At 49.0% G+C, this 16,396-nt stretch overlaps 1 long non-coding RNA gene across 1 annotated transcript; it reads left to right on the forward strand.

Annotated features, from left to right (window-relative positions):
• Positions 1–420: 420 nt before the first annotated feature.
• On the forward strand, positions 421–9,256 carry LOC123585178. Its single transcript, XR_006705965.1, has 3 exons — positions 421–1,432; positions 1,583–1,709; positions 8,539–9,256. It is a non-coding gene; the product is annotated as an uncharacterized LOC123585178 (long non-coding RNA).
• Positions 9,257–16,396: the final 7,140 nt, after the last annotated feature.

The raw sequence follows: 16,396 nt of genomic DNA on the forward strand, positions 1-16,396 counted from the left end.
GCGCGCGCGCGCGCGGGGGCGCGACGGGGAGGGTCTCTGCGCCCCTTCCCCCACGCCTCCCCGCCCCCACGGCGCTCTCCTTTCTCCGCGCCCCCCCCCCCCCCACGGCGGGTGGGAGCTGTGCTCCCGGCCGCGCTCCGCCAACGGGTGGGGAGCCGGAGCTCTTTGTGGGAAGATCTTGGGGGCGCGTCCCTGCCCTGCGGCCGGGGGCTTCGGACTGGCTCTGCTCCCGGCCCGCCCCTTTTCTGGAGCGCCGCCCGCAGCCCCCTGGTACGACCCCCTGGAGGGGAGGGCATCCATGCGTGCCCGGGACCCGGCCCGGAGGGGCTCCAGGCGGCGGGCTCACTCCTCCCTCGGGGATAGGCGTGGGGGGCTAAGCGGCCTCGTCTCCCGCCTGGAATCCGTGAGGACCAGGTGAGTCCCACCCTCCCAGTCGGGCTCAGGGCGCTGTGTCCCCGAGCCTGGGCGGGAGGCGCGCTCAGAAGTCGCCGGGCCGACCCTGGCGCGGCGCGATGGGCGCCTCCGCCGCCCCCACATCTGCCAGAGCGAGAGTCGGTTAGCTTTGGGGGGACTTGGCCAGCCTTCTGGGCCAGACCTTAGCCCCGTGCAACCTCTTGACAAAGGCGTGGGAGATGAGAATGTCCGTTGGGGAACTGGGATGCTCTGGTGCGCTCCCGAGAGGTCTGCTTTCCAGTAACCACACGGCCGTGCATTGGCATGACTTTGTATCGCATCTTTGTGGCTATTTTTGTTCGCTGTTGTACCTTTCATCCTTTTTTGCGAAGTGCTTTCCAGAGAAGGTCATTTGATCTTCCTCCCTGTGAAGTCGGGAGGTGGGGTGGTTTTGGAGGGAAAGGACCTCAGTGCCTTGATGTGTCCAATGGGGATAATGGTAACGACAGGCACGCCTATCTCAGCGTGCTCCTGGCTGGGGAGGACATCACCGGGCCAGCGACCGGTTCAGCCCAGCCTCCCTCCCTGTCCCTGGAAATGAGCTGCAGGGGGCTACTGCATGGGGAAAAAGTGACTTTCCCTTACTGCAGCCATGAGACAGGTGAGGAGAGGCATTTCCCAGAGCTCAAGGCAGAAAGAGGAGGCAGGAGGGACCTCAGATCACACAGCCACGGGCTCTTCATCCACCTTTCTTTAACTGGGATTTGTGTCACCCCTTTCTGTCACTTCTTCCACAGCTTCCCTCTTGTTCTAGTCCACACCTATCTTATTTTGTAGTTGTAAGCTGTTTATAAGCACGATCGTATACACTTTTTAAAAATTTCATTCACTTAACAGCCCTGTGAAGTGCTATCAGCCCATTTTATAGGTGGAGAAACAGACTCAAGAGAGCTAAGTACTTGGCCCAGCAATAAGGAGCCAGAATCAAACTCAGGTTTTTTGACGTGGCGGTACTTTTAAGATCGACTCCGTCATCCAGGTGGGTCCTCGAACTCAGGACTTCTCCCTGTCCCAAAGCTCTACCGCCACGGCGAGGAGGTTAGGGACCCCCTCAAAGAGAGACCCGCCTGGCATTTTAGGAGCTAAATCCACAACCTCATGTACTCCTATCCTTCTCTTTGCGTTGCAGCCCTGCATGGTGGGAGTATCAGAGACGAAGGAGGACCGTGTCGTCAGAGGGGTTGAGCTCTTTGTTTGGGTTCCGTGAAAGACAGAATGGGCTGAACCGGAACTGACCTACATGTCCGCCAAAGGAGGTACGGTTCTGTAGTGTAAACTCTGCTGCGGGCTGGGCCAGTCAGGAGGCCTGCCTGTAGAGGAGGGCAGGCAGGCAGGCGGGCTGGTGGGGGACACGCCTCCCTGTGAAGAGACAGCTCCAGCCCCTTGTTGCTTGACCTGAATGTTGGGGGGGAAGCTGTAAATTGTTACGGAAAAGGATCTCATGTTTTTAAAGCTAGTAACGAATTCAAACCCCTTTTCAAAATACGCAGGGCAAGCAGATTATAGGTGCCGGCTGGTTGTTGCCTGCAGACTGCCAGCCGACAGCCTCTGGGTTGGACCTTAGGAAGAAGTTGCTGTCATTCTAAGAAGCGATGAAGCGTGGCTGGAGTTGGGGGGGGGGGGTGTCTTCTAGCTGTTTTCCTTTGAGAACCAAAAAAAGAAACGACAACAGAACTGGAGGTAGCCAGCAGTGCTGGCTGGAGTTTGGAGGGAGGACTGACTTAATGACTCAGCCCCTCATTCGTTCAGCCAGTGTCAGTCTCCTTGGAGTCTAGTCTTATGCCAAGAGAATGCTTGCAACTTGCTTGCTACCTGTTTCTGTGGCCAGTTATGGGCGCAGCAGGCGTTCAGGGCAGATGCGTTCGGGGAAGCTGGGAGCCTAAAGGAAGGCGTTTTCTCTGTGATGGGGGGTAAGACATGAAGGGGGCACGTTCGGTGGTGTGTCTGTTTTTCACTCAAGTAACCGGTGAGAGAGCCCTGGATCCAGAGCACAATCTGAAGTCAGCCTGCCACTTACAAACCGGCATCCCTGGGTGAATAATAGAAAGCATATCGGGGCGCCTGGGTGGCTCAGTCGGTTGAGCGTCCGACTTCGGCTCAGGTCACGATCTCGCAGTCCGTGAGTTTGAGCCCCGCGTCGGGCTCTGGGCTGATGGCTCAGAGCCTGGAGCCTGCTTCCGATTCTGTGTCTCCCCCTCTCTCTGCCCCTCCCCCGTTCATGCTCTGTCTCTCTCTGTCTCAAAAATAAATAAAAACGTTAAAAAAAGTTTTTTTTAAAAATAGAAAGCATATCTAGAGTGTGGTAGCTTTTTCATAAACATGAGTCATTATGAAAGATTTTTAAAAATATAGACGTGTATAGGAAAATAAAATACAGGACGTGTATAGGAAAATAAAGTTCCCTCCACTCCCTCTCCTCACCTCAGAGGTAACCACTGCAAATGTATTATTTTCTAGGCCTTCTTCAGGGCCTAAGTATATGCCCCCCGAGTCTGGAAATCCGGGTGAATATGCAATATTGTTTATTGATACTTATATATTTTTTTAAGTTTATTTATCTTGAGAGACAGAGAGCAGGAGAGACGGAGAGGGAGAGAGAATCCCAGGCGGGCTCGAGGCAGGGATCGAACTCACGAACTGTGAGACCGTGGCCTGAGCCGAACTGAGAGTCAGACACTTAACTGACTGAGCTACCCAGGCACCCTCCACCCATGTCTGTCCCCGAGTGCAGCGTGAGCCCCCGCCCCACTTCGTGGAGGGAGCTCGGCCCCTCCCGTCTGGGTCCCGGGCATGCACCGGGGGTTGTACAAGGGGGCTGTGGGCAGCGCTGGAGAAATGGGGCCGGCCGGGAGAAGGGCCTGTCCAAAGCCTCTGGCCGCAGGGCAGGGATGCACCCTCAAGATCTTGTGTACACGGGAGTATTTCTGGATAAAACCTATTCCTACAAGTGAAGCTGGTGAAGGTATGTTACTTTAAACATTTATTTAAGCAAAATTCCCTTTGTTTATTGGGATCTGGAGATGGTGCAGACAAGAGATTGAATTTATTTACTAACTTTTAGGTTTCCTTGTTTGGGGATGGGTAGTATTTGGGGATAGGTAGTATTTCTAAAGCACGACATTCAAAGGGTATAAAAGGTAATATCTCCGTCCTATCTCAGCCCTCTCTTTCCCTATTTTGGATATAATGAATTTTGCCAGTTTTTGTGTATTCATCTAGAGTCAGCCTATGCATCTGTAGACAAATAAAATGTGTCTTCTGTTTTCTCCCTCTAAAAGAAAAAAATACGGTAGCATACAATATACCCTATTCTGCTTATGGACTGAAAACAAAGCGAAACAAAACCTACGTCTTCGAGATCATTCCGTACCAAAGTTCTGTGCATTTTAGGTTTTCCCAAGCTTACACTGAAAAAAAGCTTAGTCAGTTTACACTCCTTCAAACTGCCCATGAAATCCTTTGCAGTTTTTCTGTCGAATTGTTTGTGATCTCTTCAGTTTTTGAGGCTGTCTCTAAATCCTGGACTTTCTTTTCTTGTTAATAAATCAGATATTTTGCCTTTTATGTTTTCCTCCCTAGCTTTACTTAACTGTACCTTTGTGCAGAAGTGATGACTTTTTACATGATTGGGTCTGAATCACTTTTCTGTGACCCCCCCTCCCCCAAGTTTTTTGTTTTGCTTAGGAAGTCCTCTCCAATCGCAAGACTAACTTCTTACGTTTTCTCTTTCCTCTCTGTTCTCTTTGCTTTTTTTTTTTTTTTCGCACTTAACACTATTTTAAAGTATTGTGTCTTTCCTATTCCCTTTTTTTCAGGTTCCCTCCTCACTGACACCAGGGAAGACAGGGATTGAATTTGCCTGTGAGCCTCGTTGGCCAATGTGGCATCCCTCTTGTGTTTCGTTTTTAGAGGGATTGTTTTCATCGAGCGTGAAGGACGAGCTCTTCACTAGGCGGGGGAAGAGGGAGAATGGGCATTCCGACAGTGGACACGTTTCCGTGCAAAATCAGGGGAGTGAGGTACAGCAGTGGGTATATTTGGAGAACGGGGATCGAGCGATTCAGGAGGGCCGCAGTGGAGGGCGTGTCCGTGATAGGTTCTGCCGGTGGCCCAGCCTGGCATGGCGTGACCAGGCTGGTTAGGAGTCAGCCGGTCCAGCAACACTGGAGGGTGGGAAGGAGATGAGATAGAAATGTCCGGTAGTCATCGAGGGCAAAGATAGCGAGGCCCTGGGCCGGGGTAATGACAGTGGCCGATGGAGTTGTGAGTCAGAATTTAGGGAGGCACTACGTGTCCGTGACGGGGAACGGAAGTGACCAGCACGCGTTGCTTTACATACGGCATCTCACTGACACCTAGCAAGCCCGTATGAAAGAAGATCCAAGGCTCAGGAATGTTCATGAATCTCCCCCAGGTCCCGTGGCTCGTGTCAGTCGGGGCCTTAGCCCCATCAGGACTACCTAGCAAGAGTACTCTCTGATGCCCTGGGTTTCTGTCTTGAGTGCTTGGGGCGGGTGGTGATGTTTTTTCCAGGGCAGTGAAAAACACGGGGAATAGCATATTGAGATGGTAGAAATGGTAGGAGCAGAGAGGACGAATTCCATTTTGCCCATGTTCTAGCTGAGGTGCCTGGGTGTGGCAGGAAGGGAGTATGGGGAGGAAAGTATGGGAGGAAACACCTACTAGGCGGGTGGATATGAATCTGGAGCTCTGAAGAGCGATATAGATGGAGATTTCGGAGTCATCCCTGTTTAGGGGGGTGTAGAGAGCGCGTGCAGAGAGGAGGTCTCAGGCGGGACTCTTCCTTCTACAAGTGGTGGAAAATCCAGTTCACACTGGCTTAAGCAGAAAGGAAAGTTATTATAGGCTCACATCACCAAAAAGCTCAAGAGTGGGGGCGCCTGGGTGGCTCAGTTGGTCGAGCATCTGACCCTTGATTTTGGCGCAGGTCATGATCCCGAGGTTGTGGGATTGAGCCCCGTGTCGGGCTCCCTGCCGAGCGTGGAGTCTGCTTCGGGTTCTGTCTCTCTCTCTGTCCTCCCCTGCCCTCAAAACAAACAAACAAACAAACAAACAAACTTAAAAAAAGCTCCAGAGTGTATCTGACTTCAGGCCTGCGTTCCAGGTTCAAATGATTTCATCAGGACTCACTTTCTTACCTGCTCTGGTCTCAGGCTCCCCGCTCACGATGGCTAGGGGGTGATGCCAGTGCGAATCCCGCGGGAGAGGGGAGCTGTCTGTACGTCTCACAAACCGAGTCATAAGGTGGGTCAGCGGGGTTTGGAATGTGCTGATGGGCGAGGCATAAATCATGTGTCACGTCCATGAAGACACATGAACTCCGGGTCTGCAAAGGGTGACTCTGCAGAGGAAACTCAGGGACAACCCCCGGAGCAAAGGGAGCAGTTGATTTCCTCTGCAGACAGAGAAGGAGTGGCCCCTGGGCAGTAGTAGTGACACGGGCAGGGCGACTGCAGGTCAGTAAGCCTGGAAAGGAATGGAAGGAGGGAGAAGCAGGAGAGAGCGGCGGCGGGGGGAGGGGGGCGTCTCAGAGGAAAATGACGTAGTCGAAGGCATCAGGTGCTGGGGGAGTTCAAGGAAGGACCCGTTGGATTTGGCGAGGAGGTCATCCTTGTCCAAAGCAAGACAGTCATTTATTTTTATATTTTATTTTTTATTTTTGAGACAGAGAGAGAGAGAGAGAGAGAGACAGAGGGTGAGTGGGGGAGGGGCAGAGAGAGAGGGAGAGGGAGAGAGAGAGAGAGAGAGGGAGACACAGACTCTGAAGCAGGCTCCAGGCTCTGAGCTGTCAGCACAGAGCCCAAGCAGGGCTCGAACTCCATAATGGCGAGATCATGACCTAGGCGGAAGTCAGACGCTCAACTGACTGACTGAGCCACCCAGGTGCCCCAAGACAGTCATTTATTTTACATTTGACTACGCCTGCCTTCTAGAGGATTCCTATTCCTGCCTGTCTCCTGCACTCCCCACCCAGTCTCGGGACGGCCAGGAAGGGCAGAGGTGTGTAGAGGGCAGTCAGGACATCTGGGCTCTGCCAGTAATTACATATGTGACTGAGCTTTGGTTTCATCGTCTGTAAGATAACACGGCTGTGCCAGGTTGCTCCTGTGGCCGCTCCTAGCTCTGAAAGGTTGGAGATAAACACATCTGCTCATTTCAGACCGCTTCGTTACCATAACCCTTGTCCAAGCCTTCACCTGTTACCTGGGCTAACTGGTGTCCCTGCCTCTGCGCTCGCCCTACATCTTTTCTTTACCCTGTAGCAAGGGTGGTCCTTTTTTTTTTTTTTTTTTTTAATTTTTTTTTTTCAACGTTTTTATTTTATTTTTGGGACAGAGAGAGACAGAGCATGAACGGGGGAGGGGCAGAGAGAGAGGGAGACACAGAATCAGAAACAGGCTCCAGGCTCTGAGCCATCAGCCCAGAGCCCGACGCGGGGCTTGAACTCACGGACCGCGAGATCGTGACCTGGCTGAAGTCGGACGCTTAACCGACTGCGCCACCCAGGCGCCCCAAGGGTGGTCCTTTAAAACAGGTCGGTCACATCCCTCCAGGGGCCTCTGTCACACATGGGCTCTCATCCATAGTCCTCACCACGGCCATGGAGTCCTCAGTAGTCTGCCCCTTACTGGGTAGTCTGCATGCCTTAAAGCTCATTCTGCCTCAGGGCCTTTGCACAGGCTCTTCCCTAGCCTGAAATTCCTTTGCACTGTTTTCTGTTCTGATCAGATGTCAGCTGGAGAGACTTTCTGACTACCCACTCCCAGCCCACTCACCCATTCCTTCTTCTTTCCCCTGGTATCTTTCTTCATAGCACCTGGCACCATCTGGAATTATTTTGTATATTCATTGTCTATTTGTTTACTGTTTGTGTCCCCTTCCCTGTGAAGCTCGCACAAAGCTATACCCCACACAAAGCTCCAGGAGAGGAGAGATATTGGTACCTTGCCCCGTGCTGTGTCCCAGTGCTGTGTCCCAGCTTGGCACAGAGTAGGTATTCAGGAAACCTTCTTAGGGGTGGCTGAGTGAGGGCTGGGAAGGGGGAAGCAGGGAGTGCCCAGGAACCAGCAGCAGCGTGGGAAGGGTAGGAGGGGACATCCTTTATTCAGCAGGGCTATCTGTGACGGCATGTGTCTCAGATATGGTCAGCAGAAAAAAAGGATTCAGAAATGATATTGCTTTAAAGCTTGTAAAAATAGGGGCGCCTGGGTGGCTCAGTCAGTTCAGGGTCTGGCTTCGGCTCAGGTCACGATCTTGCTGTCTCCGAGTTCGAGCCCCGCGTCGGGCTCTGTGCTACAGCTCGGAGCCGAGATCCTGCTTCGGGTTCGGTGTCTCCCTCTCTCTCTGCCCCTCCCCTGCTCACGCTCTATCTCCCTCAAAAATAAATAAACATCAAAAAAATTTTTTACACGTTCAGAAATAACATTCTCAATTTTAGTGGTATGAGTTTAGCTAGTGTGCTGGGCTCCGGGAGGATTACGAATAAAACAAATGATCGAGAGTAAAAACCAATTAACATGATACCATTGTTTCTCTTGTGATGGAAGTAATCTTACCCTTATTCCCTGCATAGTTTTCATCTCTTCTTCTTGGAGCGCACATGCACACGTGTGTGTGTGTGTGTGTGTGTGTGTGTGTGTGTGTGTGTGTTTTAGGGAGAGAGTTGTTTTATTTTCCTTCGATCTGTTCAAGTACATGCAGTAAACCCAAAGTACCGTGGTGGAACAGGATTTCTCAGGCTCCGTGCTGTCAACGTCTTGGGCTGGGTAATTCTTTGTTGTGGGGGCTGTCCTCTGCATCAGGGGGTCTTCAGCAGTGTCCTTGGCCTTACATGCCAGAGCTGTCCCCTGAGATGTGACACCCAAAAATGTCCCTGGGCATTTCCAGAGACTCCTCCCTGGGGTGGGAGGGGAGGCAGAGCGCCCTTCCTTTGGGAAACACTGATGTAAAATATTGGGGTAGTGATTGCGTTTGATTGTTACCTAGAGTCTTCTATGTGGGCATTTTCAGTCCTTCCCCAGCCATCCTGACACTCCCTTAAAAAAATGAGATTTTCTCTTTCAGGGTAGGGTGCTGTGCATGGAACCTCAGCTGAGGGCCCGCCACCCCGACTCAGCCGGGGCACTCGCATTGCTAGTCACTGAAGCGACTCCGGCTGGGCGGGAGCCCCTCCTGCAGTGATGGAGCAGTCAGGTTCAAGTCCTGAAGCCCTGAGCACCGTCCCCGTGGAGCCCCAGCCATTTCCATTTGCAGTGCGTCCTTTGTCCTGTGTGTCATCCACTTAAGCGGTCAAGTGAAATGTCTTAGGCGGTCCTTAAAATTTGAAGGGGAGAGAAAAGAATGGAGTCTTCTTTTTGTATCTTAAGTAGCTTAAACATTTTTTGAGTTTTATTCCCTGACAGCCAGGCCATTACCTGCTTTCGCATGTTTCCACGTACATTGCTTTTTCCTGGTACGAAATGACCCCCCACAATAAGTCCAGTGACTGTCCGTCACCACACACAGTTACTCACTATATTCCCTATGCTGCACATCACATCTCTGTGACTTACTTCTTCTATGACTAGAAGTTTGTGCCCCTTAATCCCCTTCGCCTGTTTCGCCGGCCCCTCCAGCCTGATAGCCCACTGTTTCCCGTCTGAGTCTGTTTCTGCTTCGTGGGTGTGTGTTGTTTTGCTTTTAGATTGCACGTAGAAGTGAAGTTCTGTGACATTTTCTTTCTCTGACTTACTTCATGTAGCGTAATGCCCTCTGGGTCCATCCATGTTGTCTCAAACGGCAAGATGTCATTCTTTTTTTTAAAAAAAAAATTTTTTTAACGTTTATTTATTTTTGAGACAGAAACAGAGCATGAATGGGGGAGGGTCAGAGAAAGAGGGAGACACAGAATCTGAAACAGGCTCCAGGCTCTGAGCTGTCAGCACAGAGCCCATTGAGGGGCTCGAACTCACGGAGCGCGAGATCGTGACCTGAGTCGAAGTCGGACGCTTAACCGACTGAGCCACCCAGGTGCCCCAGATGTCATTCTTTTTTATGGCGGAGCACTCTTCTGTTATTTCTGTGTGTGCTGTATCTTCCTTACCCCATTCATCGGTGGGTGGCCGCTTGAGGGCTTCTGTATCTTGCCTCTTGCAAATAATGCTACAGTCAACGTAAAGGTGCGCAGTTCTCTTTGAATTGGTGTTTTCGTCTTCTTCAGATAAACGCCCAAAAGTGGAATTGCTGGATCGTGTAGTAGTGCGATTTTTATTTTTTGAGGATCCCCCCCCCCCCCGCCCGCCCCCCCCCATACTGTTTTCCATAGTGGCCGCATCAGTTCATATTCCCACCACCAGGGGGCGAGGTTTCCCGTATTTCCACATTCCTCGCCAGCGCCTGTTTTTGTCTTCTTGATACTAACCGTTCTGACGGGTGTGAGGTGATCGCTCCTTGTGGTTTTGATTTGCTCTGATGCTGAGTGACGCTGAGCATCTTTTCATGTGCCTCTTGCCGTCCGGATGTCATCTGCAGAATAATGTCTACTCGAGTCCTTTGCCCGTTTTTTAATCAGGCTGTTTGGTTTTTTGACGTTAAGGTGTGTCTGTGTATTTCGGATATGAACCCCTTAATGATTTGCAACTAGGATTGCTGTGGGTTGCCTTGTTGATGGTTTCCTTCCCTGTGCAGAAGCTTTTTAGTGTGATGTAGTCCCATGTAGTTAACTTTAGTTGTTCTTGCCTGAGGTGACTGGTTTAGGAAGATACTGCTTATTACATGTAGGGGATGAATCACTGGATTCTACTCCTGAAATCGTTATTGCACTATATGCTAACTAACTTGGATGTAAATTAAAAATAAATTATGGGGCACCTGAGTGGCTCAGCCGGTTGAGCGTCCGACTTCGTTCGGCTCACGTCATGATCTCACGGTTTGTGAGTTCGGGCCCCGCGTCGGGCTCTGGGCTGACAGCTCAGAGCCTGGAGCCCTCTTCAGATTCTGTGTCTCCCTCTGTCTGCCCCTCCGCTGCTTGCACTCTGTCTCTCGCATTGTCTCAAAAGTAAATAAACATTAAAAAAAAAAAGATACTGCTTAGACTAGCGTGAAAGAACTTACTGCCTGTGTTTGCTTCTAAGAGTTTTACGTTTCAGTTTTAGGTTTCGGTTCTTACATTTATGTCCTTAATCCATTTCGAGTTCGTTTTTGTGTATGGTGGAGGCAAGTGGTCCAGTTTCCTTCTTCTGCATGTCGCGGTCCAGTTTCCCCAACACCATTTGTTGAAGATTCCACTGGATATTCTTGTCTACTTTGTCGACGATTACTCGACCGTACAGTTGTGGGTCCATTTCTGGGTTTGCTATTCTGTTCCGTTGATCTCTGTATCTGTTTTCATACCAGTACCATACTATTTTGATTACTACAACTTTATAGTATAGTGTGAAGTCAGGGAGGGTGATACCTTCGGCTTTCTTCTTTCTCAAGATTTCTTGGGCTATTAGGGGTATTTTGTGGCCCCATACAAATTTTAGGATTTGTTGTTTTAGTTCTGTGAAAGATGACATTGCTTTTTTTTCTTTTTCTGTAGGATTTAGATGGAGATTGCATTGAATCTCTAGATTGTTTGGGTGGCATGGACGTTTTAACAGTGTTTAACAATGGAAGTGTTAATTCTTCCAGTCCATGAGCATGGTACATCTCTACATTTATTTGTGTCATCTGAAGATTATTCTTTCATCAGTGTTTTATCGTTTTCAGGGTAAAAGGTCTTTCAGCTCCTTGGTTACATTTATTCTGAGGTATTTTATTGTTTTTGATGCAATTATAAATGGGATTTTGTTTTTAAATGTTTTATTTATTTTTGAGAGAGAGAGAGAGAGAGAGAGAGTGCAAGCAGGGGAGGGGCAGAGAGAGAGAGGGAGACCCAGAATCCAAAGCAGGCTTCAGGCTCTGAGCTGTCAGCACAGAGCCTGATGTGGCGCTCAAACCCACGAACCGTGAGATCACGACCTGAGCTGAAGTCGGACGCTCAACCGACTGAGCCATTCAGGTGTCCCTAAATGGGATTTTTAAAAAATTTCCCTTTTTGTTAACTCATTATTAATGTATAGAAATGCACCTGACTTCTGTATGTTAATTTGTATCCTGCGAATTTACTGAATTTATTAGTTTTAATAGTTTTTTTTTTTTAACATTTATTTATTTTTGAGACAGAGAGAGAGAGAGAGCATGAACAGGGGAGGGTCAGAGAAATAGGGAGACATAGAATCTGAAACAGGTTCCAGGCTCTGAGCGGTCAGCACAGAGCCCGACACGGGGCTCGAACCCATGGACCGCGAGATCATGACTGGAGCCGAAGTCGGATGCTTAACCGACTGAGCCACCCAGGCGCCCCTAGTTTTTTGGTGGAGGGGTGCCTGGGTGGCTCAGTCAGTTAAGCATCTGACTTTGGCTCAGGTCAGGATCTCATGGTTTGTGAATTCAAGCCCCGCATCAGGCTCTGCGCTGATAGCTTAGAGCCTGCTTGGGCTTCTCTCTCTCTCCCTCTCTCTGCCCTTCCCTGACTTGTGCTTTCCCTCTCTTTCTCAAAATAAACAAATAAACTTAAAAAAATATTTTTTTTGGTGGAGACTTAAGAGCTTTCTGTATATAGTATCATGTCATCTGCCAATAGAGACAGTTTTACTTTTTCCTTTTCAATTTTTTTTTTTTTAATTTTTTTTTTTTCAACGTTTATTTATTTTTGGGACAGAGAGAGACAGAGCATGAACGGGGGAGGGGCAGAGAGAGAGGGAGACACAGAATCGGAAACAGGCTCCAGGCTCTGAGCCATCAGCCCAGAGCCCGACGCGGGGCTCGAACTCACGGACTGCGAGATCGTGACCTGGCTGAAGTCGGACGCTTAACCGACTGCGCCACCCAGGCGCCCCTCCTTTTCAATTTGAATGCCTTTTATTTCTTTCCATTGCCTAGCTGCTGTGGCTAGGTCATACATTCCTCTGGACGATCACATAAAGTAGGTTAATTCTACTGTCTCTTTCCTCATGGAGAATTTCAGGCTCAGAGAGGTTAGGAGACATGCACAAGGTCATGTGAAATTCAAACCTAGGTTTCGTCAGGATTCCAGAAACCATTTTTTCTATTGAATATCAGATCGAAGTAGATATTAAAGAGTAGGGGGCATATAAAATATTTTCTCCCACATGCAAAGTGCTGTTGGGAATACAAAGGGGAAACTGAAGAAGAATTAATAAGCTTCCTGGAGGAGGAAGTCTCCTTACCTAAAATGAAAGCTCGTGCTAAGACATGCATGTCTGAGAGGATAACGAACATGTAAAAGGAAAACTTGACATGGTAAGAGGTAGGAAGGGTCACTGTGAGGGTGGAATGTTCCAGAAAGTTTTTTTTCAGAATTTTGCTCTTGATGTGGATGGACCTTGAGCTAGATGTTATTCACGTAAGTGGCAGTGAGGAGGTCAGGGGCCTGGAATGGGTTACGGTAGTGATCTCCAAGCTTTTCCAGGGTGCGTGGATCCACCTCCTCTGCCCCCACCTAAAAAAAAAAAAAAGTTTATTATTTTGAGAGAGAGGGAGAGAGAATCCCACTGACCCAGGGCTTGATCCCAAGAACTGTGAGATCTTGACCTGAGCTGAAATCACGAGTCGGACGCCTGAGCCACCCAGGCGCCCCGATCTGCCTCCCCTTTTAATATCACTTCAGCTGGAAAACACGTGTTGCTTCAAATACAAAAAGTTGCTTTGAATCAATAACTGTGTGAAAACGAATTTTAATTGTATTGACCACAATAGCACCTATAGACATTTGAAGAATAATAGTTCACGTGTGTGCGAGACATTATTTATTTGGTCCACGGTTAACTGCCACCTGCAGTTTGGGAATTCATGACTTAGAGGATGTGTGGCCAAGAACAAGTAACACTCTGCCTTGTTTTAGAGGCCTGTGCAGATATCTTCTGCACACGTACCTTAGTCTCTTCAAAAAGTTCCTACTTTATGGGGCGCCTGGGTGGCGCAGTTGGTTAAGCGTCTGACTTCAGCCAGGTCACGATCTCGCGGTCCGTGAGTTCGAGCCCCGCGTCGGGCTCTGGGCTGATGGCCCAGAGCCTGGAGCCTGTTTCCGATTCTGTGTCTCCCTCTCTCTCTGCCCCTCCCCCGTTCATGCTCTGTCTCTCTCTGTCCCAAAAATAAATAAACGTTGAAAAAAAAAAAATTAAAAAAAAAAAAATTAAAAAAAAAAAAAAAGTTCCTACTTTCTAGGCTTGGCCTTTTGGAAATTGTTAGACGTCCAGTATACATTTAACTGCTATATCCAGCTTTCTGGTGGCATAAAATTCAATGGGGCTCAACAACCTTAGCTTTTAAATTCAGCAGTTTCCCTCTTACTACTTAAAAAATACTAAAATTAGATACTGAGCTCTGAGCTGTTTCAGGGGTCCCTGTTTTTCTGGAACATGCTACAGTTACCTAAGCCATATACATACAGTTCTTATGTTACTTACATGGTAGAGTGTTGAGAAGTAGAAAATCACCTGTCCCCAAAGGCACAGGAGGAAATGACGTATATGTATGACAGAGGCCATAGTTGGAGATCTTTGCACTGACGCGCTCCCCCGAGATGTTATTTGCTCTTGCAGAATATTCGCAGACTTTTAATAAGCTAGACGAGGAAAACTGTAGTTAAGTATACTTTGTGTAGGAAAAGGGGAAGCAGGAAGTTGAAAAAAGTTGCAGAGAAAGTGTAAGAAGGAAGTAGAGAATTTAAAGGCGCATCTGGTGTAAGAGGATATACCCTTACCTCATCTAACTGGAGGGAATCACTGTATTTCTGATCCTGCGTCGATGGCTCACGGTGGAAATTCACCTGCTGAGTAACTGGGCAAGTGTAACAGTCTTCCCTGAGGTTTCAGAAGAAGGCAGTTGCATTAGAATTGATCTCTAAGGTCTTTTCCAAATCAAAATTCCATTTATCTTGGTACTTAACGGCCTTGAGCCATCGTCATGAAAATTACCATGTTTCGTATCCTTTGTTTTAAAATATACAGAAACGTATGCTAGATTTTCATAATTTTGCTTAAAGGTTTAAAATAAAGAGTTTTGCTATTTTGAGGTGAAAAAAACCCCATCAATTCATAAAACTCAGCTATCCCACATGAGGCATTTCCAAGGATTAGCTGAGCTTCTAGTGCCCTTTTGGAAAAGAACTTTTTAGTGGAGGCCCTCTCTTCCTACTGCTTAGAGTCTTTGATTCTGTATAGAGTTATCATGGAAAAGGGCGAACGAGTTAGGATCACTGTGGGGTCGAGGGGAAGGGGATGGGGCAGGTGGGAGAAGAAGACGGACAGATGGACGAAGACCCCACGGCACCAGTTCTTACCAGCAATCGGATTGCACATTCACGCACAGCAGCGTTTGCCTTCCTCTACGTCTCTCTTCTCACCTTTGACCTACGTGTCAAGTTGGCGTTGCTCTACGTGGCGTGCAGGGGAGACTGTGCTACAAGGACTTAACCAAAAAGTGGTTGACTGGCATGCCTGGGCACGGAGGCCTCGCAGTTCGGGATGTGGTTTGGGCCACAAACTGATTGCATTGGGACTTCCAGCTACCTGGTCAGAGGGTGGCTGCCTCACTTGTGAGCATCGGGTTTGAGTTCCAGTCGGGAGGGAGGGGAAAGGAAAAAGGGCGGGAGCCATAGCTGGGTCTGTCCCCCAGGAAGTGGATAGCCTTTGGCCACGTTGTAGACATTTGTTGATTGAAACTGGGTCTGATGGCCGCTCAGGCTCTGTACAGGGAGTCTGTTTTCGTGGGCACGTTTAGTGCCCCGTGTCAAGTGAGAGTTGTGTTGAGAGGGGAAAGGGGGTATCGACTGGATAATGAATAGTGGCTGTTGTGTCTGCAGAGCCAGAAATGCCTGCTATGCCAGGATGCCCAGTGTCCCGTGGCTCATTCATATATTCAGTTATTTATCACGTATATTGTGTACCTGTTCGTTGTCAGTCACTGTTCTGGGTGCCAGTGAAGAAGTTTGTAGGCCAGAATTCCTTGCACTCATGGAGCATACAGTTTCGTGGGAGAGAAAGGCATTAACAGATTAACGAGCATGTACATGTGCACTAAGAAAAAGTAAGGAAGAGAATGGGGCCACAGAGTATGGGAGAGGGGTATGAAAGGTAGTGTGGGGGTGGGAATGCCATGCCAAAAAGGTGATTTAAGTTAAGATTTCGAGTGGGAGAGCAACCTACAAAGAACTCTGGGCTGAGGGCATTTCGGGCATAGGAAGCAGCAAGTACAAAGGCCCTGAGGTAGATACATGCTTGATGTGTCTGTGAAATAGTGAGGAAGCCAGTGTGGTTGGAGTGGGTGTAAAAAGCGATTTTTATTATGAGGTTGGAGCAGTAAGGGAGAGCCGGATCACGTAGGAAACTGTGGGGCATGTTCTGAGTGATCTGGGGATCCTTTTTGGCATTCTGAGTAAAGCCGTGGCTTGTTCATTTGTTCTGACCTCTGTTTGAACAGGCTCATCTGGGGACTGTGTTGAGAATGGGGGCAGTGGCAGACGCAGGTAGGCCAGCGAGGAAGCTATTTTAGTAATCCCGAGAAGATACAACAAAGCCTGGGCCGGAGTGATGGTAGCAGAGATAGACATAGTTGAATTCTAGAAACATTTCAAAATTAGAGCCTGTAGATTTGTTCATGAACCAGATAGGAGAAGCGAGAGAAGGTGAGGAGTCAGGAGAGACTCCCAGGTTTAGGGCCTGGGAGGATGGGGGAACCATAACAGGAGATGAGGAAGAATGTGGAACCGGCAGGTCTGAGAGATTTGAAGTCTGGTTTCGGACGTGCTAGGCTTGCCATGCCCGTGACGTCCGACTGGAGCTGTCGAGTAGCCAGTTGGGTGTATTGAGTCGGGAGTGGCATTGGCGCCTCTCTG

Source organism: Leopardus geoffroyi, chromosome C3, assembly GCF_018350155.1.
Source record: "Leopardus geoffroyi isolate Oge1 chromosome C3, O.geoffroyi_Oge1_pat1.0, whole genome shotgun sequence".
Classification (NCBI taxonomy): domain Eukaryota; kingdom Metazoa; phylum Chordata; class Mammalia; order Carnivora; family Felidae; genus Leopardus; species Leopardus geoffroyi.